Here is a 23,999-nt window from a genome sequence, read left to right as displayed (position 1 = left end):
AAAAGCTATTGAAATAAAAAAATTAAATCAATAAAAAAGAAAATGGGTCAGGGGAGGAAATGTTACTAGTCCAAGGTCTTGGAGATAGTAAGTGGTAGAGGCTGCCCCTGAGGCCAGGTCCTTGGTCCTTCCACACATCACAGTGGGATAAACAAAGAAAAACAAAACCACACACAAACTGGGAGGAAACAAAATACACAGCCTCCTCCCAGCCTATCAAGGAAGATTGGTTGCTCCAGGAGATCAGCGTGCTGCAGTCTATGTATGTCAGACAGCATAATGGGCTGTTAAGAACATTAGGCAGTCAGCTGCACTCTCTCAGAAGATCGAGAAGGGGTGATGTATTCTGTAATTCCAGCGAAATGTCTTCATCTCCAGCCTGTCTTGGTAAACAGCATCTCGTCTGGCCTACTGGGATTTGTCCATCCTGGCAGATCACAGTTGCACGGGTCAAACACCCTGGTGCTACAGGATCTGAGGTCCATGCTGGAAAATCCTAGGGACTCTCTGTCGGGGTGGGAACAGCATGGGCTGTGGAGTCAGTTGCTAGGAATCCTCACTCTGCCACCTTCCTTGCTAGGGGAACTAGGGAAAGTACTTTCCCTCTGAGCCTCAATTTCCTCACCTGAAAGATGGAGCTGGTATCTTCCCCACTGACTACTAGGAGTTTAGACTGGATAATTAATTGCACATAGTACAAAGTCCTGAACCAATGTGAGTCATTTTTCTTTATATTACCCAGTAAAGGTTTGCTTCTTAATGTGTACAAAGGATGTAGTTTGGCCTTGGGGAGAGGTGATTCAAGAAAATCCCATTGCTAGCATCGATAAAGCCTGACATTTCTTGAGTACTAACATACAGCACCCTAATTCTCATACTGCTGCAAGATGGAGAATATATTCCCCACTTTGCAGATGAGTAAACTGAGGCTCAAACAGCTTAAGGGACTTGATTAGGTCACACAGTTAAGAAGTAACAGGTCTGGTGGGAGTCCCCAGGTCTGATGCCAGGAACTTCCCTGCTCATGACTCTCAGAAAGATTTGACACATTTTTTGGAAGATTGACATTCCCAATGCAACATCTCTGACCAACAACTGGAGTGAGAAAACTTTGAGCTTGCCAGTCCCCAAGAATGACCTTACTATCCAGGCTGGTAACGTCCTCAATGCCTCTGGTCTCTCCCACTGTGGTCCATCTCCTGCACGGCCTCACCCAAGTAATCTTCCTAAGCTCGAAATCTGACTCTGCCACTGTCCTGCACTAAATGCCTCAATGGCTCCTCATTGACCTCAAGAGAAAGTCCAGCTCCTTAGCCAGATGTTCAGGGCTGCTGCTGAGCTTTCTAGGCCCCCTCCCATTTCCTTTCCCTAGGATCTTGTGTCTCTACCAGGTTTGATCAGACTTGGCGGATCTTCTCTCTCCTTCACTTTAGGAATTTCTGCTTTCCCACCTCTGTATCTTTGGCTACATACTTCCCTCCACTTGGAATTCATTCTCAAACCTCTTCACCCTCCCACTCCTCCATTTCTTGCCCCCTGAAATCCTACGTACCTTTCAATGTCCACTTTCTGATGTGGCTTTCCCATGAGATGACCTTAGAACTTGCTACTGGAAGAGACCTTCAGTAGATATCTGCGAATTGAATGTTTCTTCAGTCCTCCTTACCAGGTGCACCTGAATTTCCTGATTGTTGAAATTTAAGGGGGATTGACTCCACCAATGGCTCCATAGTTGAGTCCTTATTGGTTTTAGCCTGGCCACAGTGATGGATTCAAGAATGAGCACACAACCCAACTCAGGTCAGTCAGAGCCAAGAGGACTCAACTTTTTTGGTTCACATTGACTAATAAGGCAGATTTTCTTTTTACACACTAGATTTGAATAAGGAAGCATGTGACCCAGGACATTCCTGGTGGGCATCTTGCAACCATGAGCCTATGGGAACTGCAACCATTCTAAGGAAGCAGAAATGTCAGATTCCATTTACATTGTTAGAGCAGCTGGATCACACCCCTCCTGAAGCCACTGAACCATTCAGTTAGGGAAGCCGCTCAACTGTATTTATTGTGAAAGGCTATAGTCTTCCTCCCTAACATTTTCCCTAATCTAATGACCTAAAACTTCTAGAAAGGAGGAACCTCTTTCCTTGGATAATCACCCTGGTCTGTCGGTTTTAGGTTCCCAGGATGTACGTAGATGCCACTGAGAAATTTCTCTTTCCTATATAGTATTTCTCTTGAGAAACAAAACCCATAAAGAGGATATTAAAATGAAGTTCTGAGACTACAAATAATTCTGTAACACAATGTTTTTCTATAATTACAACTTCTCTCAAAGGAAAATGAAAAGCAAACAGAAAAAAAGGAAAAGAATGAATGGATCCTGTTAAATGAAGCGAGAGGTGGAGAGAAGTGAAATGGATTGTTAGATGAAGCAGGAGCTAGAGAGAAGTGAATTACTCTGCTTAATGGAGGGAGAACATTTTTGAATTCTCAGAGCAGTTCAGGAGGACAATATGAAGTTACAGGTGATATGGGAAAGAAGTTGTCAGCAGAAATTCTCTGTGGATGGTAAGATGAGGTCGGCAGGAGAAGAGAAAGGGACATTTGTAAGCAACTCACTCTGTTCTGGTCAGCACTCTTCATCTTATTATCTTGGATAAAGTCTACTGCATCCATGGAATAGGTGTTAATAAATATTAATTAAATAAATGAATGGATGAACAAACCAGCCAAAGTTACAAGGACTTTACAAATGCACATCAAGAAAAATAACTCTGAGGTTAGGCAAATTTCCAGGTGATAAACCTTAACGGTGTCATTTTCAATAAGTGAGCTAGGGTGAAACCCGTGCCAATGCTATTCCCAAATGTAGATAAATCTGCCTAAACTTACTCCCTTATTCCTCATGCCTCAGTGATATGAAGATAGAATGAGAGAAAGATAATTGAAACTGACACAGAGTCTCTTTCCATAGACAGTCCTGTGCGGCTGACTTTACCTAACAGGTCAGTTCTTATCTAGGAACTAGAGGAGAAACTGATCTCCCCCAGGCCAGAGGCTGAGGGAAGAGTCTTGAAGCTTAAAGAATACAAAGCTGTAGAAGAAGGAACATAGTTTTCAAAACAAAAGTTAATTAAACTCATTCATTTATTCATTCATTTGCTCGTTCATCCGTTCTTCCACCAGTGTACTGGGTGTTTGTGAAACATACATTCATGGAGTATGTAGCCTGGTGGGAGATAACAAGGAATTATAAAAATAAAAGGAAATATTAAAAATTACTTTATAGAAACAAATAATAAATCAAGAAAGGCCTCCTGATTTCTGAAGAAGCAGAAATGTCAGATTCCATTTACATTGTTAGAACAGCTGGATCACACCTCTCCTGAAGTCACTGAACCATTCAGTTAGGGAAGCCACTCAATTGTATTTATTGTGAATGGCTATAGTCTTCCTTCCCAACGCTAGGGAAGGGATGCCTTGAGGAGGCATCAGGAAAGGCCTCCCTAAGGGACGTGGGAAGGACCACATCACGATTTTAATGAGTCTTAAGCACTTTTGCTTCCATGGGTCTCTTCCTTTCTTAAACAAAATTAAAAAGTTATTTTATGGCTATATTGGTATGTTGGTGATAAAGATGAACATATTTCTGGCTGTATTCTTTATTATATATTCATTATGGCCCTATCAACATTTTTCTTTTTAAGATGAACTGAAATTGAAACACTTTATAGGCCCATGATAATTTTAGGGCATGGTGCCTCTGGTGCTTAATGAATATACTGTCCCTGGAAATGGGTTTGGGCTCAGATCCTAAGGAGGCAGATGAGGGGTCTCTCAAGAGCAGAGAACAGCCTATACAATGGTTTTCACGGACACATTCTGGTAAGGCTGGGGTCTTATGAGCTGGGGGTGAAAAGGGGTGAGCTGAGGCAGGAAAGCACACAGGGATCACATTGTGGGAACCAGGCTTACTTTTTAAGATTTCTCTGGCCTTGCACTTGGCATGATCCTTCTCCCTTCAATATCCACCTGGTGGATGCTGTCTCCTCCATGGGCCATTCCCCAGTCTTCCCATCCTGGATGACTCTCCTCTTCCTCTCGCAGCTCTCACATCCTCCATCTGTCCTGCTCAGGTCTGACATCTATGCCCTAATCCCTCTTGCCAGGACTCTGGGTTTTACAGGATAGGCATTCACTGCCCCAGCATATGTGGAGAGGGAGTTTCCTGGCTCCTCCTATAAGGGGCATCACCAGGTGTCAAAGAATGCCTGCAGCATGCAGCCTCTACTTCTGGTGCTGCCTTCCTCTATGGTGACGCCAATCTCAGTTGGAGTTTCCTTGTGTTGTGCTGAGAAGGCCAACGTTGTGCTGAGAACAGCCTTGTCTCAGAAAAGATTACAACATTGCATTTCTCTCACTCTGGGGGTGTCATATGCCCATCCTGAGCCAATCATGCGGCCAGGTGATAGGGTGCTTTGTTTCGCTAACCCTGGTCGTATATGCACCTCTTATACTAGGAGTGGAGTCAAGTTCACTGAAAGACCAGGCACTGAGTAAGGGAAAGGATTTTTCCAAAGGAAGAGGGAGGTGCTGTTCCCAGTATAGGGTTCATGAGTAAGTGGGCACAGCAAAAGATGAAACCTACTCTGTACTCCCACCGTCAGTGAGTGCCAGGAGAGGGGGACCATGTTACTCCTCTCAGATGCTTGGAGTAGTCATGGCAATGTCTTGTCCAAAGCCCAGACAATATTCCCAGTAGAGAAGATACCACCTGCCTTTTACAAAGTCAGGAAACTTCACCAGAACTAAATTTGGCTCCAGCTACAGCTTTCACCAGTGTGGTGACCAAAGTTAAGTCTTTTAAAACCTCTTGGGGCTTTATTTCCCCCAGAGATGCTGATAGAGAGCTGGTTAGGAGACAGCCCTCAGGGACACGCTGGGGGAATGTCCTCCTCCTCCATCCAAAGGGGGATACTGGTGTGTTCCCCTTCACTACTAACATTTGGATTCCCTGGAGTCAAGAATCATGTCTTACTCATCTCTAAACCTCAGTTTCCTTACCTGTGAAGTGGGGATAATTTCAACCTTGAAAGACAATTGGGAAAGCAAAATAAAATCACGAATGCAAGGTGCTTATTGAAAAAAAAAAAATGAATGAACCCAAAGCCGAAACACAGGTAAATTATGCTAAGTCAGTGTCAAGAAAGGATGAGAGAAGAGAAGAAGAGAGTGGAGGAAAGTCTTCCCCTTTTTGTTCTTCACAACAGTAAGCAAAAGCAGCCCTGCAGAGCTGCAGGCTCACGAGGGTGGGAGAGCTGCTGGCAAAGCTGTTATTCCCAAGGCTGTTAATTGTGGGAGCGTTTGCTTCTCTCCCCACGGCATTTTTGGCTCTCAATTTCATATACCCCCTTCCTTTTTGAGTAGTTTCAAATGTGTAAATATCTCAGAGAACGTTAAATCCTGAAAAGGGGGAGGAAGTGGAAGGAGGGGAAGGGAAGGCTGTGTGTAGGGGAGGAGAGGGTGTTGGTACAACATTATAGAGCTTCATTTGGGAAGGAAAAGAAGGCGGGAAGGAGGGCATGGCCATGAGAAGAGAAGGCAGGCCAGTGAGAGTGGCCTGTGTGGCCAGCACCTATCCACCCAGCCCCAACCTCCCTCTGGGCCAGCCCTGCAGGTGAGAGCTCTCGATTTGCCGGGCACCCTGCAAAGCTCTTCTTTCAATCAATCTTGAATGAAATGTAAGGAGACGCTCACATTGTGCATGCAGTGAGAGGAGTTTCTTCTTACATTTTGCATCCTAGACCCCGTACTCTCACCCCAGTCTGGGTCCCATTCATAGAAACCTTGGAGGAAGACAGGATTCCCATCTCCCCTTTACAGATGGGAAGGCTGAGGCACAGAGAGCCTGAGTAAGTGACCCGAGCTCACACAGGAGATGAATACCCAAGATTCAAAATCAGACCATCGGGATTCAGAGCCCACAGTTGCAAATCTTCACTCTCATACCTTGATATGCCCAGAACACCCCATCCGAAAACAGACCTTCTGAACCAGAAAGGCCTCAAACCCATTTCTTCCCCCTCTGTAACATTCTGCTACTGGCTCTCTGTTGCAGCCCACTCCCTCCTCCCTAATGGAGTGGGAGGTGTGGAGTGGGGAGGATGGGAGGGGTGATCAGGAGACATGGAGCGGCCTTTCTGGGAGCCTTCCCCTGTCACCTGGCCAGCACTCCCCACTGAGGTCTTCAGTTCCAGCCCTGGGCTCCAGACTCCCTCTCCTATGCTCCAGCTCCATGGAGCAGACACAGACCTCAAATTTTACAGGACTTACTTGCCAGCTGGGGAGAAAGGGAAGCACTCTAAAACAGTGGCTTCTAAAAAATAGCAGTTTATTCAGATATAATTCACACACCATACAATGGATTCATTTAAAGTTTAAATTCGACACCTTTTAGTGCATTCACAGAATTACACAATTCTCACCACAATTTTAGAACATCTTCATCACCCTAAAAAAAAGCCCTGCCACTTAGCCATCTCCTCTCCACCTCTCAGCCCCTGTCAACTACTGATCTACTAATGTACTTTCTGTCTCCATAGATCTGCTTTTTATAGACATTTCATAGAAATTGAATCCTATAATATGTGGTCCTTTGTGACTGGCTTTTTTCACTTGGCAGGTTTTCAAAGTTCATCCTGCTGTGGCATGAATCAGTACTTTGCTCCTTTTTATGGTTGAATACTACTCCATCGAATGGATATGCACTTTAAAAAAAAGCTGTATCAGTTGATGGATTTGGGGTGCTAGGTGACTTTTTAAGGGATAAGACAATGCATACAGCTGGTAGGGGAAGAATGACAGTAAAATGGTTTAATCCTAAAACAGCTTCAACTTCAAACCTTCTGAGCTTAGCCAGGGAGCCCAGGATACCTCCTTTGAGCAAATGCTACTGCACCAGTGATGAGCCCTACGTTAGAGACAAGGACACAGGGTCCCAGCAAGACAAGGAACTTGTGTTCAAGGTCACCTAAGTGCCACAAAGCAGGAGAGAGTTCAGAGCTCTAGGCTTCCACACCTCTCGAAGCCACCTCCCCAACTCAGCAAGATCATCTCTTACAATTTAAGTTGCCATCAATTATGAAAACATGTTTTTGACACACCACTAGGAAGGAGAAAATGCTGCCAACTAAACTATGATACATGGCTTTCTGGAAATATCAGTTGCAAGATGCATTTACAATTTCAGAGATGTTAAAATCTGAATGAAAATGTGTCCTAAATTGATGACATACAGTCCCTTTCTGCAAGTGTTGGATGGTTCTAAACACTCTTCCCCATCTTCTCTTCCTTTGCCCAGTTCTGCTTCCTTCCTTTTGATTCTTGCCTTAATGAGTTCTCATCCAAGGACCCCAAGCTATAATCCCCAGCTTCCTTCTTTCTTCCCCTCTTTCTATTTGCCATCTAATCGGTAACCTCACCTGGCCAGTCCTCTAAAGGACTCTTCTTTGTGACCAACCCTTTCCATCCCAACTGCATGGCCCTAGCTCTGGCCTCTACTTTGTCTCCTAGCACACCTGCAACCTCTCCCATCCTCCACACTGCCAGATCACCCATGAAACAACGTGGCCTTGCTCCCCATAAGCCTATGCTCCCCTTTCAGCTGCCTGTGGAATAGAGTCGAAACTCCTTACTACAACACCCCAGTCGCAGCTTGTCTCCTGGGTCTCCCCGCAGGCTTGGCCCAGACACTACACCAGAGACAAGGACACTTAGTGCCTCCCCACCAGGCAGACGCGCTGTGGGAGGAGCATGTTCCAATGCCCTGCCTTGGTCCTGGGGTCCTCCTCCAGAAATGCTTTTCCTGCATTCTCATTTGGAGTACCCTTTCATGGGGCTCCACCTGTCTCCCATTTCTAGCAGAACCAACACCTCCTTTGTTTTGCTCCAATGCTCTTCGCACAGCCCACTGTTGTAGCCCTTGGCTGTGCTGTGGTGCACACAGAATGCGGGCCTCCCACTACAAGGGAGTAGCTATGTGATACTGACTAAGTCACAGGATCTCCTAGAAAGCTGCAGAGGAGGAGCCCTTTCATTTGCTCTCCCCAGGCATCACCGCTTCTCTCCCAGTCCCTTTTCAGCTCCACCACAAAAGAGGAAGGGGTGCTGATTCTTGATAGCCAGGGCCTTCCATGGAGCTGAGGGGAAACTGTGCCTCAGTGATTAACATCCAGGGCACTGTGCTCTCTGGCACTCTTGTCTCAGACAGGTGGAGCCTGTTCCCCAGGGCACACATCTCTCTCCCTCCCAGGGAGCTGTGTAGGTGAATGTGTTCAGCCTCAGCTCATGCTAGCTCAAGATTTAGATTTGGAAGGGGAGTGCTCAGGTGGAGAAAAGGCTTATCAAGACCTCCAACCTCAGTTGCTTATTTCAGTCCAGGTTTTACCAGAGAACTCTGCTCTCAGGGAGGTGGTGGGGCTGTTGGTTTCAGATAGTTGCCCAGTTAATTAAGCACTTCCTTGTGAATACTCAGCTCTTGCTTCTTGCAGATAGTTCTGCATTGAACAGAGAGGAAAGTGAGCAGCAGGGCTTGACTGAGGGTTTCCTGGACCTGCATCCCAGTGCCACCTGGATACCAACAAAACATCTCTTTTCACTTCAAACAGTAAGTGCATCACTGTTGCCATTGTTTTCATCTTCATCCTCCTCACCTGTGTTTCCCTTTGTTAATCTGTGCAGTCTTTGAGGGCAGGTGCCTGTCTTATCAATGTTCAAACAAGGTCCCAGAGCACAGCCGGTGCTCTCCATGCTGGGTTATTTGAAGCACAGGGTTTGGGTCTAATTATTCTAGTGAGTAACAGGGGACAAAGATGACTGTGTTCTAGAATGTGACCCCATTGGACTATTGGGCAGGGGGAGGATTTCTGTATACATCATTAAGAGAGAAAGACCGTGACATCTTTGTGGTATCAGTGTCTGGGGTTGGGCCTGCCGAGAGGCCCTGCGGTCTCCTCTGAGCAGTGTGGACCTGCCTCTCACAATCGATTGCCAGGAGCCCTGGTCTCCCTTCATCTTCCAAGCTGAAATTGAACGCCCTTCCTTCTTTATAAACCTGCAGCCCTTGGCGTCTCTTCTATTCATTGTGATCTTGATGAACTGCAGGAACTAGAGTGGTCCAATGAGCCCCAGCAACTTGCACGTATTGCGGTTCTATGAAGGAGGAAAATGAGAGAATGCACAGAAGAGGAAATGATGGAGATGGCATTTCTGGACTTCAGGCTCCCACTGTTCTCTCCCTTTGAGAATTCTGAGATAAATAAAAGTTGCTCCCCATGCTGGCCAGCTGTTTTCACAGTGGGCACTCATTTGCGGTGCTTCTGTTTGGCTGGGACAGTTGTGAGGAGTTTGAGGGCAATGGGACCAGGTCTGAGGTGCTCTATTTTGGCCCCGTGGACACCCTGGGGTTGATGTCTTTTAAGGCTGAAAGCAGAGACCCGGAGGACTTGAGCTTCCCTCAGATGCACATGACGCCTCGTCTTTGATTCTGGTTGACCCCAGGCTAAGGACCTATATATATCCAGTCCTTATCAAATCTCCCACTGGCTCTGTAAACTTGCCATGTATGTATCTGATTGTTCTCCTTCTCCCTACTCACTTCATCGTGCTCTCTCTCTTTTTTTTTTTTTTTTTTTTTTTAATAGGAGACCTTACTTTTTAGAGCAATTTTAGATTCACAGCAATATTGAGCAGTAGGTACAGGGATTTCCCATATACCCTCTGCCCCAACATATGCAGGGCCTCCCCTGTTAACGTCCCCCACCAGAGTGCTATATTGATGAACGAAGTTGACACAGCATAATCTCCCAAAGTGTGACTCTTCGTGTTGTATGTTCGATGGGTTTGGACAACTGTGTAAGGACAGGTATCCATTATTATAGTATCATACAGAGGAGTTTCTCTGCCCTAAAAATCCACTGTGCTTTGCCTACTCATCCCTCCCTTTCCTGAATCCTGGCAGCCACTGACATTTGTACTGCCTCCATAGATTTGCCTTTTCCAGAATGTCAGATATTTGGAATCATACAGTAGGTAGCCTTTTCAGATTGGTTCCTGTCACTTACTAATATCTGTTTAAGGCTCTTCCATGTCTATTTTTTTCTTTTTCTAATTGATTAATTAATTAATTAATTATATTATACTTTAAGTTCTAGGGTACATGTGCACAACGTGCTGATTTGTTACATATGTATACATGTGCCATGTTGGTGTGTTGCACCCATTAACTCATCATTTACGTTAGGTATATCTCCTAATGCTATCCCTCCTCCCTCCCCAACCCCATGACAGGCCCTGGTGTGTGATGTTCCCCTTCCTGTATCCAAGTGTTCTCATTGTTCAATTCCCACCTATGAGTGAGAACATGCGGTGTTTGGTTTTCTGTTCTTGCAATAGTTTGCTGATAATTATGGTTTCCAGCTGCATCCATGTCCCTACAAAGGGCATGAACTCATCCTTTTTTATGGCTGCATAGTATTCCATGGTGTATATGTGCCACATTTTCCTAATCCAGTCTATCATTGATGGACATTTAGTTTGGTTTCAAGTCTTTGCTATTGTGAATAGTGCCACAATGAATATCCGTGTGCATGTGTCTTTATAGCAGCATGATTTATAATCCTTTGGGTATATACCCAGTAATGGGATGGCTTGGTCAAATGGTATTTCTAGTTCTAGATCCTTGAGGAATCTCCACACTGTCTTCCACAGTGGTTGAACTAGTTTACAGTCCCACCAACAGTGTAAAAGTGTTCCTATTTCTCCACATCCTCTCCAGCACCTATTGTTTCCTGACTTTTTAATGATTGCCATTCAAACTGGTGTGAGATGGTATCTCATTGTGGTTTTGATTTACATTTCTCTGATGGCAAGTGATGATGAGCATTTTTTCATGTGTCTGTTGGTTGCATAAATGTCTTCTTGTGCTAAGTGTCTGTTCATATCCTTTGCCCACTTTTTGATGGGGTTGTTTGTCTTTTTTCCTTGTAAATTTGATTGAGTTCTTTGTAGATTCTGGATATTAGCCCTTTGTCAGATGAATAGATTGTGAAAATTTTCTCCTATTCGGTAGGTTGCCTGTTCACTCTGACGGTAGTTTCTTTTGCTGTGCAGAAGCTCTTTGGCTTAATTAGATCCCATTTGTCAATTTTGACTTTTGTTGCCATTGCTTTTGGTGTTTTAGTCGTGAAGTTCTTGCCCATGCCTATGTCCTGAATGGTACTGCCTAGGTTTTCTTCTAGGGTTTTATGGTTTTAGGTCTAACATTTAAGTCTTTAATCCATCTTGAATTAATTTTTGTATAAGGTGTAAGGAAGAGATCCAGTTTCAGCTTTCTACATATGGCTAGCCAATTTTCCCAGCACCATTTATTAAGTGGGTAATCCTTTCCCCACTTCTTGTTTTTGTCAGGTTTGTCAAAGATCAGATGGTTGTAGATGTGTGGTATTATTTCTGAGGGCTCTGTTCTGTTCCATTGGTCTATATCTCTGTTTTGGTACGAGTACCATGCTGTTTTGGTTAATGTAGCCTTGTATAGGTTGAAGTCAGGTAGCGTGACCAGCTTTGTTTTTTGGCTTAGGATTGTCTTGGCAGTGCGGGCTCTTTTTTGGTTCCATACGAACTTTAAAGTAGTTTTTTCCAATTCTGTGAAGAAAGTCATTGGTAGCTTGTTGGGGATGGCATTAAATCTATAAATTACCTTAGGCAGTATGGTCATTTTCAGGATATTAATTCTTCCTATCCATGAGCATGGAATGTTCTTCCATTTGTTTGTGTCCTCTTTTATTTCATTGAGCAGTGGTTTGTAGTTCTCCTTGAAGAGTTCCTTCACATCCCTTGTAAGTTGGATTCCTAGGTATTTTATTCTCTTTGAAGCAATTGTGAATGGGAGTTCACTCATGATTTGGCTCTCTGTTTGTCTGTTCTTGGTGTATAGGAATGCTTATGATTTTTGCACATTGATTTTGTATCCTGAGACTTTGCTGAAGTTGCTTATCAACTTAAGGAGTTTTTGGGCTGAGATGATGGGGTTTTCTAAATATACAATCATGTCATCTGCAAACAGGGACAATTTGACTCCCTTTTTCCTAACTCAATACCCTTTATTTCTTTCTCCTGCCTGATTGCCCTGGCCAGAACTTCCAACACTATGTTGAATAGGAGTGGTGAGAGAGGGCATCCCTGTCTTGTGCCAGTTTTCAAAGGGAATGCTTCCAGTTTTTGCCCATTCAGCATGATATTGGCTGTGGGTTTATCGTAAATAGCTCTTATTATTTTGAGATACGTCCCATCGATACCTAATTTATTGAGAGTTTTTAGCATGAAGGGCTGTTGAATTTTGTCAAAGGCCTTTTCTGCATCTATTGAGATAATCATGTGGTTTTTGTCTTCGGTTCTGTTTATATGCTGGATTATGTTTATTGATTTGCATATGTTGAACCAGCCTTGCATCCCAGGGATGAAGCCCACTTGATTATAGTGGATAAGCTTTTTGATGTGCTGCTGGATTCGGTTTGCCAGTATTTTATTTAGGATTTTGGCATCAGTATTTCTCAGGGATATTGGTCTAAAATTCTGGGTTTTTTGTTGTGTCTCTGCCGGACTTTGGTATCAGGATGATGCTGGCCTCATGAAATGAGTTAGGGAGGATTCCTTCCTTTTCTATTGATTGGAATAGTTTTGGAAGGAATGGTACCAGCTCCTCCTTGTACCTCTGGTAGTATTTGGCTGTGAATCCATCTACTCCTAAACTTTTTTTGGTTGGTAGGCTATTAATTATTGCCACAACTTGAGAGTCTGTTATTGGTCTATTCAGGGATTCAACTTCTTCCTGGTTTAGTCTTGGGAGGGTGTATGTGTCCAGGAATTTATCCATTTCTTCTAGATTTTCTAGTTTATTTGTGTAGAGGTGTTTATAGTGTTCTCTGATGGTAGTTTGTATTTCTGTGGGATCAGTGGTGATATCACCTTTATCATTTTTTGTTGCATCTATTTGATTCTTCTCTCTTTTCTTCTTTATTAGTCTTGCTAGCAGTCTATCAATTTTGTTGATCTTTTTAAAAAAAACAGCTCCTGAATGCATTGATTTTTGAAGGGTTTTTTGTGTCTCTATCTCCATCAGTTCTGCTCTGAGCTTAGTTATTGCTTGCCTTCCGCTAGCTTTTGAATGTGTTTGCTCTTGCTTCTCTAGTTCTTTTAATTGTGATGTTAGGGTGTCAATTTCAGACCTTTCCTGCTTTCTTTTGCGGGCATTTAGTGCATAAATTTCCGTCTACACACTGCTTTAAATGTGTCCCAGAGGTTCTGGTATGTTGTGTCCTTTTTCTCATTGGTTTCAAAGAACATCTTTATCTCTGCCTTCATTTCATTATGTATCCAGTAGTCATTCAGGAGCAGGTTGTTCAGTTTCCATGTAGTTGAGTGGTTTTGAGTGAGTTTCTTAATCCTTAGTTCTAGTTTGATTGCACAGTGGTCTGAGAGACAGTTTGTTATAATTTCTGTTCTTTTATATTTTCTGAGGAGTGCTTTACTTCCAACTATGTGGTCAATTTTGGAATACGTGCTATGTGGTGCTGAGAAGAATGTATATTCTGTTGATTTGGGGTGGCGAGTTCTGTAGATGTCTATTAGGTCTGCTTGGTGCAGAGCTGAGTTCAATTCCTGGATATCCTTTTTAACTTTCTGTCTTGTTGATCTGTCTAATGTTGACAGTGGGGGTGTTGAAGTCTCCCATTATTATTTTGTGGGAGTCTAAATCTCTTTGTAGGTCTCTAAGGACTTGCTTTATGAATCTAGGTGCTCCCATATTGGGTGCATATACATTTAGGATAGTTAACTCTTCTCGTTGGATTGATACCTTTACCATTATGCAATGGCCTTCTTTGTCTCTTTTGATCTTTATTGGTTTAAAGTCTATTTTATCAGAGACAAGGATTGCAACCCCTGCCATTTTTTGCTTTCCATTTGCTTGGTAGATCTTCCTCCATCCCTTTATTTTGAGTCTATGTGTGTCTCTGCACATGAAATGGATCTCCTGAATACAGCACACTGATGGGTCTTGACTCTTTATCCAATTTGCCATTCTATGTCTTTTAATTGGAGCATTTAGTCTATTTACATTTAAGGTTAATATTGTTATGTATGAATTTGATCCTGTCATTATGATGCTAGCTGATTATTTTGCCCATTAGTTGATGCAATTTTTTCCTAGCATCGATGGTCTTTACAATTTGGCATGTTTTCACAGTGGCTGGTACCAGTTTTTCCTTTCCATGTTTAGTGCTTCCTTCAGGAGCTCTTGTAAGGCAGACCTGGTGGTGACAAAATCTCTCAGCATTTGCTTGTCTGTAAAGGATTTTATTTATCCTTCACTTATGAAGCTTAGTTTGGCTGGATATGAAATTCTGGGTTGAAAATTCTTTTCCTTAAGAATGTTGAATATTGGCCCCCACTCTCTTCTGGCTTGTAGAGTTTCTGCTGAGCGATCTGCTGTTAGTCTGATGGGCTTCCCTTTGTGGGTAACCCAACCTTTCTCTCTGGCTGCCTTTAACATTTTTTCCTTCATTTCAACTTAGGTGAATCTGACAATTATGTGTCTTAGAGTTGCTCTTCTCAAGGAGTATTTTTGTGGCATTCTCTGTATTTCCTGAATTTGAATGTTGGCCTGCCTTGCTAGATTGGGGAAGTTCTCCTGGATAATATCCTGCAGAGTGTTTTCCAACTTGGTTCCATTCTCCCCATTACTTTCATGTACACCAATCCGACGTAGATTTGGTTTTTTCACATAGTCCCATATTTCTTGGAGGCTTTGTTCGTTTCTTTTTACTCTTTTTTCTCTAAACTTCTCTTCTTGCTTTATTTCATTCATTTGATCTTCAATCACCGATACCCTTCCTTCCAGTTGATCGAATCGGCTACTGAATCTTGTGCATGCATCACGTAGTTCTTGTGCCATGGTTTTCAGCTCCATCAGGTCATTTGAGAACTTCTCTACACTGTTTATTCTAGTTAGCCATTCTTCTAATCTTTTTTAAAGGTTTTAACTACTTTGCGATGGGGTCAAAATTCCTCCTTTAGCTTGGAGAAGTCTGATTGAAACCTTCTACTCTCAACTAGTCAAAGTCATTCTCTGTCCAACTTTGTTCCATTGCTGGTGAGGAGGTGCATTCCTTTTGAGAGGGAGAGGTATTCTGATTTTTAGAATTTTCAGCTTTTCTGCTCTGTTTTTCCTCATCTTTGTGGTTTTATCTACGTTTGGTCTTTGATGATGGTGATGTACAGATGGGGCTTTGGTGTGGATGTCCTTTCTGTTTGTTAGTTTTCCTTCTAACAGTCAGGACCCTCAGTTGCAGGTCTGTTGGAGTTGCTGGAGGTCCACTCCAGACCCTGTCTGCGTAGGTATCAGCAGCAGAGGCTGCAGAACAGCCAATATTGCGGAACAGCAAATGTTGCTGCTTGATCATTCCTCTGGAAGTTTCATCTCAGAGGGGTATCCATCCTTGTGAGGTGTCAGCCTGCCCCTACTGGAGGGTGCCTCCCAGTTGGGCTACTCAGGGGTCAGGGACCCACTTGAGGAGACAGTCTGACCGTTCTCAGATCTAAAACTCCATGATGGGAGAACCACTACTCTCTTCAAAGCTGTCAGACAGTGACAGTTAAGTCTGCAGAGGTTTCTGCTGCCTTTTGTTTGGCTATGCCCCGCCCCCAGTGGTGGAGTCTACAGAGGCAGGCCGACCTCCTTGATCTGCAGTAGGTTCCACCCAGTTCGAGCTTCCCCCACTGCTTTGTTTACCTACTCAAGCTTCAGCAATGGTGGGCGCCCCTCCCCCAGCCTTGCTGCTGCCTTGCAGTTCAATCTCAGACTGCTGTGCTAGCAATGAGGGAGGCTCCGTGGGCATGGGACCCTCTGAGTCAGGCATGGGATATAATCTCCTGGTGTGCCCTTTGCTAAGACCATTGGAAAAGTGCAGTATTAGGATGGGAGTGACTCGATTTTCCAGGTGCCATCTGTCATAGGTTTCCTTGGCTAGGAAAGGGAATTCCCTAACCCTTTGTGCTTCCCAGGTGTGGTGACACCTCGCCCTGCTTGGGCTCATGCTCAGTGGGCTGCACCCACTGCCCTGCACCCTCAGTCCAACAAACCCCAGTGAGATGAACCCGGTACCTCATTTGGAAATGCAGAAATCACCTGTCTTCTGCGTCCCTCACACTGGGAGCTGTAGACTGGAGCTGTTCCTATTCGGCCATCTTGGAACCTTCTTCCACGTCTTTTTATAGCTTGAAAGCTCATTTCTTTTTTAAAAGACTTTAAAAAAAAAAAAAAAAAAAAGCTCATTGTTTTAATGATTCAGTTTTTGAGTGGAAAAATAATAATAATCATAGCAGCAGCTAGCATTTACTTAGCTCTTACTAGGTGCCTATAAATACCATAATTGTTTAATTCCCCACAATAACTGTCCCTGATTATACTTAACTACTCTATCTCAGATTAATCCCAGATTTTCACTGCGTTTGTGTATAAGAAATTTCATTTACATTGAATTGTCACCAAACATTACATTTCAGAGTTAAGATTACTGTGAGTCCCAGGGCATAAATATTCTTATTGCCCTTGGTACAAATTGCCAAACTTCATCCCCAAAGACTTAAGTAAACTTTAAATGTCATTAATTATACAAGAAAATGTCCATTTCCTTGCACCTTTGCCAGCATAAGGTGTGATATTTTAATGTCATTTTGTTGTTTGACTATTTTTTGATAAAGGCACTCATCATTACTTTGTTTTTATTATTTGTCAAAATTTAACATATTTCCTTATTTTAGCTTATTAGCTCTATTTTTCTTTTCTTTCTATGTCCCTCCATTTATTTATAAAATTAATGTCTCTTTTGCATGTCGACCTATTTATTTAACTTCTTACTAAATTATAAGAACAGTTAATGCTTACTTTTAAATAAAGAAGTAAAAGTTCCCTTTACTCTTTAAGCCCATAATTTTATTTCAAGAAATAATTACTGTTAAGAAAATGGGGCATTTTCACCTAAATACACACTTACAAATTGGAACTCATTTCATATTTTCACACTTCAATATATCACTCACATGTGCGCCAAACCTACTGAGCTATCTTAATCTTTTTCATAATTACATGGTGTTTCATTATATGGATGTATCACAATTTACTTACCAGTCCCTGTAGGCATTTAGGCTCCTTCTAATATTTGGAAAACTCATTTATTTTAACATGGAATAATATTCCATCATCTAGATGAACCATTGTTTATTTTTATCCACTCACCTACTGAAGGACATTGGTTTGCTTCCAAGTTTTGGCAATTATGAATAAAAGTGCCATAAACATCTATGTACAGGCTTTGTGTAGACATAACTTTTCAACTCCTCTGGGTAAACACCAAGGAGAGTGATGGCTAGATCATGTGGTAAGGTTATGTTTATCTTGTAGGAAACTGCCAAACTGTCTTCCAAAGTGGCTATACCATTTTGCATTTGCACCAACAATGAATGAGAGCTCCTATTGCTCCACATCTTCACTAGCATTTCATGTTGTTAGTGTTCTATTGGATTTTAATTATTCTAATAGGTATACAGTGGATCATCTTCTTCTCTTGGGTTAATGGAATCACCATCTATGTGCTTGCCCAATTTAGAAACTGGGGAGTTATTAGAGAGTCTTTCTTCTGAGGCAGTGGCAATGTTCTGGGTTCCCTTTTCTCCCAGGCACATGACCAAACACATTTCTCCAGCTTCCTTGCAATTAGGCATGGTCATATGACTGAGTTCTGGCCAATGAGTGTAGCCAGAAGTGATGTCACCACTTCCAGATCTGGGCCATGAAACTCCTTTCAGGGGAACCCTTTCTCACTTTCCCCATTCACAGCTGAACTATAAGGACTCTGAGGGTGTTGGGATGGGAAAACCTCAAAAAGGAAAGCCTGGATCCCTGAATGACTACGTGGAGTTTAGTCACCAACTAGATTTTTTGTAAATAAGAGATAAATTTTAGTCACTGAGATGTTGGTGTTTATCAGTTACCAAAGCTAGGGGTACAGTATCTAACACTCTCTGAACACAGTCTGATTCTGAAATTGTTTCTATAAACTTTATAAAATTAATCAGAGACGAAGAGAGAGGGAGAAACGTAAACCAGGCTTGCAGCACATTCAGCATTAATCACTAGTTCAGCCTGCTCTCTGACTTGCTTCCTCATAGTTTTTTCTATTGCTCTGGAATTATGTAGATCCTGTTACAAGACTACATAGTTCCCCTTAACTGTTTCATAGAGCACCTATAAACATTAATATTATGAAACATTAAGTTTTCCCTTTGAGATATGCTTTCAGATCCTACATGCCAGTAAAACTACTGATGTCAGCCGGTCTGAAGGAGCCCATAAGAAGGTGACTCACCAAAGAGGGCGGTCTCCACATACTGCTGATTTCACCCCCAATACCCTGACCAATCAATGACCCCAGTTTTCTAGCTCCTCACCCTCCATAATCCCCTTAAAATCTCCAGCCCAGAACTCCTCAGGGAGATGGTTTTGGGGGTCTCCTTTCATCTCCTCACTCAGCACCCTGCTATCATTAAACTCTTTCTCTGCTGCAAACCCTGCTGTGTCAGGATAATTGGTCTATTACTGCACAACATGCATACAAACCTGTTGGTCCCATAACAATCCCAAGACTTGAATTAGGGTAGACCATTATTTCCTCATCTGTAAAATGGGAATAATAATAGTATTTTCCTTGTGAAATTATTGGGAGGGTCAAATGTGATCTTCCACATAAAGCAGTTAGCACCAAGCATTTAGTAAGTACTCAGCAAGTGTTAGGATTATTATTAAAATCCTTTCAACTCTTTCACAAGTGGCAGGGGAATGTTTGACTGAGTAGAGAAGATACTGAGATTCAGGGTTACAGACAACCAGGCCTCATTTCTTACCTTCTGTTACATATGTTTTTCTCACACAAGTGTAGGGAGGTAAACCCAGGCTCCCTGATATCCATGGAACACACTCTTTTTATAACTAAGGGCAGTGGTTTCTTGATATGGCAAACCTTGCTCCTATGGTTATTTTGAGGTTATTTCAAGGTCTTTGTCCAGGGACTGAGGAAACCCTTGGCGATAATAGATCAGAGTGAGGGCACATAGCACCAGCAGGACTCACTGACACAGCTGACACCCCAGCAATGGAGGAGAATGCTGAGTCTCAGGACAGCAGCACAGCCCAATACCTGGCCACACTCTCTATGACTTCAAACAGATAAGAACTGAAAGCACTAATTCCTGTGAGCTCTCACAACACTGGAGCCCAAGCCACACTTCTTTGGGGTCCCCACTGTCAGGTGCTACTCACAGGGGTGAAAGCCATTCTCCATCCCCCCCTTCACTTTTCAAGAGAACCAGTCAGAGCCAGTGGATTAGTTTCCTGTTGCTTCCGTAACTAATGATCACAAATGCAGTGGCTTAAAACAACACACATTTACTCTCTTGCAGATTTGGAGGTCAATTCCAAAATCTGCCTCATGGGTTAAAATCAAGATGTCTGCAGGGCTGGTTCCTCTAGAGGCCTCTGGACAATTCTTCTGCTCCCCAATCCTTGCATCTAGAGACTGCCCATGTTCCTTGGGGCATAGCCACATCACTTCAATCTCTGTTTTTTTTTTTTTTAAATTAAATTTTGTTATTTTTAATCTTTATGGCGTGCAAGAGATATTTTGATACAGGTATGCAACACGTAATCACATCAGGGAAAATGTGGTATCCATCACTTGTCTTTGTGTTACAAACATTCCAATTACACTTTTTTAGTTATTTAAAAATGTGCAATAAATGTTTGTTGATAGTAGTCACCCTGTCATGCTATCAGATACTAGATCTTTTTCATTCTATCTAACTATGCTTTTTGGACCTTTCTGCTTCCATTTCACATAGGCTTCTCCTTGTTCTCATCTTCTGCCTCTCTAAGGACATTGGTGATTATATCAGGCCATACAGGCCCTCCAGGCTAATCCAGGTGATCTCTCTAACTCAAGATCTTTAAGTTAATCACATTTGCAAAATCTCATATCAGGTAACATTCACAGGTTTCTGGGATTGAGATATGGACATTGTTGGGGATCATTATTCAGCCAGGAACCACCAGGATGGAGGAATCGTCATGGTTGGTGCCTGTGCCAAGTAGGCCAGCAGCACTGGCCAGGACCCGGAAGCTGTGGCACCCCAAAAAGAGCCAGCTACAGGACCCAGTCTGGACAACTTGCAGAGCACAAGCAAGGTCCTCTCCGGGGAACTCTGGAGAAACTAGGACTGGGATTGGAAGCAGACAGGGAAGAGGGGACTTGCAGGAGCTCAAGGGACAAGTGAATAAGTGCACACAAGAGTCACCCTCCACACACCACCCTGTCACCCAGAGTAGAGGCATTTTTCTAGGTCATAGAATAAAGTAGGAAAAAAGAGGAAGACAGGACCCTTGCCTACAAGTGCTGGCAACACATGTTTTTGTGCAGAGAGCAAGAGGCTCTCTTGGTAAAGCTGACCCGAGATTGCTGCTTCGCTGTGCTCAGCTAATGGAAGGCCTTGGGCAGCCAAGATCTCATGTCTCTGATCAGCCTCCCAGGCAGAGCTCTCATCTCAGGCCCCCTGAAGGGCCCAGCACAAGCAATAGAACCAATTAATTAGAGAAAGTGGTCTCCACATGTACACTTTCTGAAGAGAAGATAATTGGATTTCTGTGGTTACACAGAGAAACTCTCCCAAGAATGGAGCCATTTTTGTGATGAATGAGTGCAGCAGATTTTCTTGTGTTTCATGAGATGCTATTCCGTGGCATGATGGGGATGCTTGGTATATAATTGGAGGTGATGTCTGTCAGGGGACTGAGATACAGGGAAAAGACCACCTGCACCCCCAGAATGAAGTCCAGCCTCCACCTAGGGGGACAAAGGACATATTTTGGGGCATCAAGGCAACATAAGGACCTGGCTCTGAAAGTCTAATATTGTTAGAACTACCAAGTACATTTAGTCAATGCTAATCACTATGAAATAATGGTCATTGTATGCCTGCCCAGTATCCATTTACCCTACTTCCAGTCATGGCTCCTGATTCTAATTTGGGGACCCATTCCAGCCTCATTCTCAGGGCATGGGATATGCAGGGGCCTCACCATCAGTCTCCAGATTTAGAACCCATCTAGGCCCATTGGCATGTTCTATCCTCCACTCCCTACTTGGCTTAGTGACCAACTCACTCACTGATTGGCACAAATTTTGGGCCAAGACATCAAATTGGATCAGAGCAAACCCAGGCGCTGTGTTCACAACCCCTGCAGGAAGCATTTACACCCTTCCTGCTGGGCTTGGAAGTGGGAGCTGCTGTAGAAGTCTTGCTGCCATGATAGGGGAAAAAACTGTGGGGTATGGAGCCAAGAGAGAGACACAGAGGAATACACTCTGGGGACTCAAGCATTTAAATCAAGTAGTGCCTGAAATTATTAGCTCCAGACGTTTAAATTGTAAAGCCAATAAATTCCACCCCCCCCCCCCAGCTTTTTTTTTTTTTTTTTTTTTTGGTTGTTGTTAAGTCAGTTTGGGATGGGGTTTTCTATCCCTTTTAATAGAACCCATCTGGTAAAAAAAAAAAAAAAAAAAAAAAATTGCTACTTACTTAGGGCTTACTGGATGTCAGTCACTGTGCTAAGAGTCTGGAAAGCATTCCAGACTTTAATTGACATTGTAAGCCTATCAATATCATTGAGGCTCCAGGGTGCATAGCCCCCAAGACAGTTTGCCTGGCTTGAACACCACCGTTCTCTTAAACATTCTACTCTATGGACAAAATCTGCCACAGGCCTCCCCTCCCAACCACAGCTTTCAACTCTTGGACTGTCTGTCTGGCCAGGACACTCAAGTCCTTCCAAACCTGATTAGAAAGCTGAGCTCTATAGTGACTGATGGATGGGTGCAAATCTTTTCATCTTAGGGTCTGGAGCCCATTCAGGGGTGCTCCCTCTCCTCCCCGACTCCTACTTTGAGGAGAGATGACAGGAAGAGGACAGAGTTCTCCCAGGCTGACCCTTCCCATGGAGAGTAACTGAGACAATCCCATTATTTGTCAGGGTAGGTACAGCTGGTGGGGGCTCCACGAGCTAGGAGTCCCAGAGAGGCCATATGCTGCCATGGGAAGAATGGTGCTTCATGTAATTCTCATGCCTTGTTAAGCAGCATCTTCATTTTTCAGATGAGCAAACAGAGGCTCAGGGGAGAGAGGGATTGTAGAAGGCCCTGAAACCAGTAAGGGGTGGCAGAGTCAGGGTTTGGCGCAGACTCATGTCACTCCCAAGCCCAAACTCTTCTCCCTCTGGCCTGGTGCCTCATTCGTGGTGATGGTAGCAGGATCTAGGAGTGGTGGGTCAGGTGCAGCCTCTTCCACCCTTCCTCAGCTGCAGATGGTCTTTGGCATCGCTGTCTCCAATATGACAGGCATGAGGGCCTCCTGAAGCCCAGCCTCACCACACAATGGCTAGGCTGCCTTCCAGCTGGGCAGCTGGAGGCCTATGTCTGGGGTGAGGGTGGGGTTCTCTGTACACAGAATACTTTGCTGCTCATCTCCCCCCGTCTCACCACCCTGGGGAACCTAGTGTCTTAGTCTGTTTTCTGTTGTCATAACTAATACCTGAGACTGGGTCATTTATAAAGAAAAGGAATTTATTTCTTACAGGTCTGGAGGCTGAGAAGTCCAAGGTGAAGGGGCCACATCTGGTGAGGCCTTCTTGCTGGTGGGGTCTCTTTGCAGAGTTCGGAGGTGGTTCAGGGCATCACAGGGTGAGTGGGCCATGAGGGGCCACTGAAAGCCAAACCGGCTTTTATACAGACCCACTCTCATGATAACTCAGTAATCGATTAGTCCATTAATCTATTAATCCATGAGCCAATCAATTTACTCCCTCTTAAAGGCCCCTCTCTTAAAGCCCTCACCTCTTAATGCTATTACATTGAAGATTAAGTTTCAACATGAGTTTTGGAGGGGACTAAACGTTCAAACCATAGCACCTGTTCCCCTGGTGCCAGCACCTGCCTTAGAGCAGGATCAGGTGCTGGACTCTGGCATCGTTGCTAACTCCAGGCAGCTTCCCCTCCTCAGTGCTGGGCACAGAGCTTCCTGTCTGTCACTGGCTGGGGTCCTGTCCAACGGCAGAAAGCCCACCTGGACCCTCAGCGACAACAGCAATTACTAAGGTGCTTATCACCTGTGCCAGCTGCTCACCTGCATCTCCTCCTGCGACCCTGTGAGGCAAGGTGGCACCGCCCTTGCTCCAGACAGGTGATGTGACTTCCTCTCGCCACAACCCAGGTTGGAGGCAGGAGGTCAGAATCCACACCCAGACCTTCTGAGTATAGACTCTGGACCTCTCCTCATTAGTTTCTGAGAGGCAGATGGCTGGTGGGGGCTGAGTGTTCACCACCCAGCTTGGGTACAGGAAGAGTGGATACCGTCCCTCCTCCTTTTCAGGTTGAGCTGAACAGCTGAGAATGACCATGGTTCGGTTGCACGACCTGGCGGCGCCAGAGATAAGAATAGAAGCCAGCCCCCTTGATTCAGGAGATGCCCCGGCAGCAATTTCTAGTTATCTCTGCCTCAAAGGGGAAGCAGAGCCTTCCTGAGATAGCAGGCAGCCAGGGAGCATGAGCGCTGGCAGACCGCTAATAACCTCCATGCCTCCTCCTCTGAACAGTGTATAGAGAACTCTGCAGAGGCAGGGAGCTTTTATCAAGTTTCTCACTAAGAACGTGCATTCCAGTAGACCCAGTCTTCTGGAACCACACTTAATGGCAAAATAAATAGGCTTGAGCCCCCATCACTCACTTTGGGGAGTCTTGAGAACTCCCGAGGGACATGTTATATTCTCCCAATGTCCC

The sequence above is a fragment of the Piliocolobus tephrosceles genome, chromosome 4 (genome assembly GCF_002776525.5).
Source record: "Piliocolobus tephrosceles isolate RC106 chromosome 4, ASM277652v3, whole genome shotgun sequence".
Lineage (NCBI taxonomy): Eukaryota > Metazoa > Chordata > Mammalia > Primates > Cercopithecidae > Piliocolobus > Piliocolobus tephrosceles.
This window is presented reverse-complemented; position numbering follows the sequence as displayed.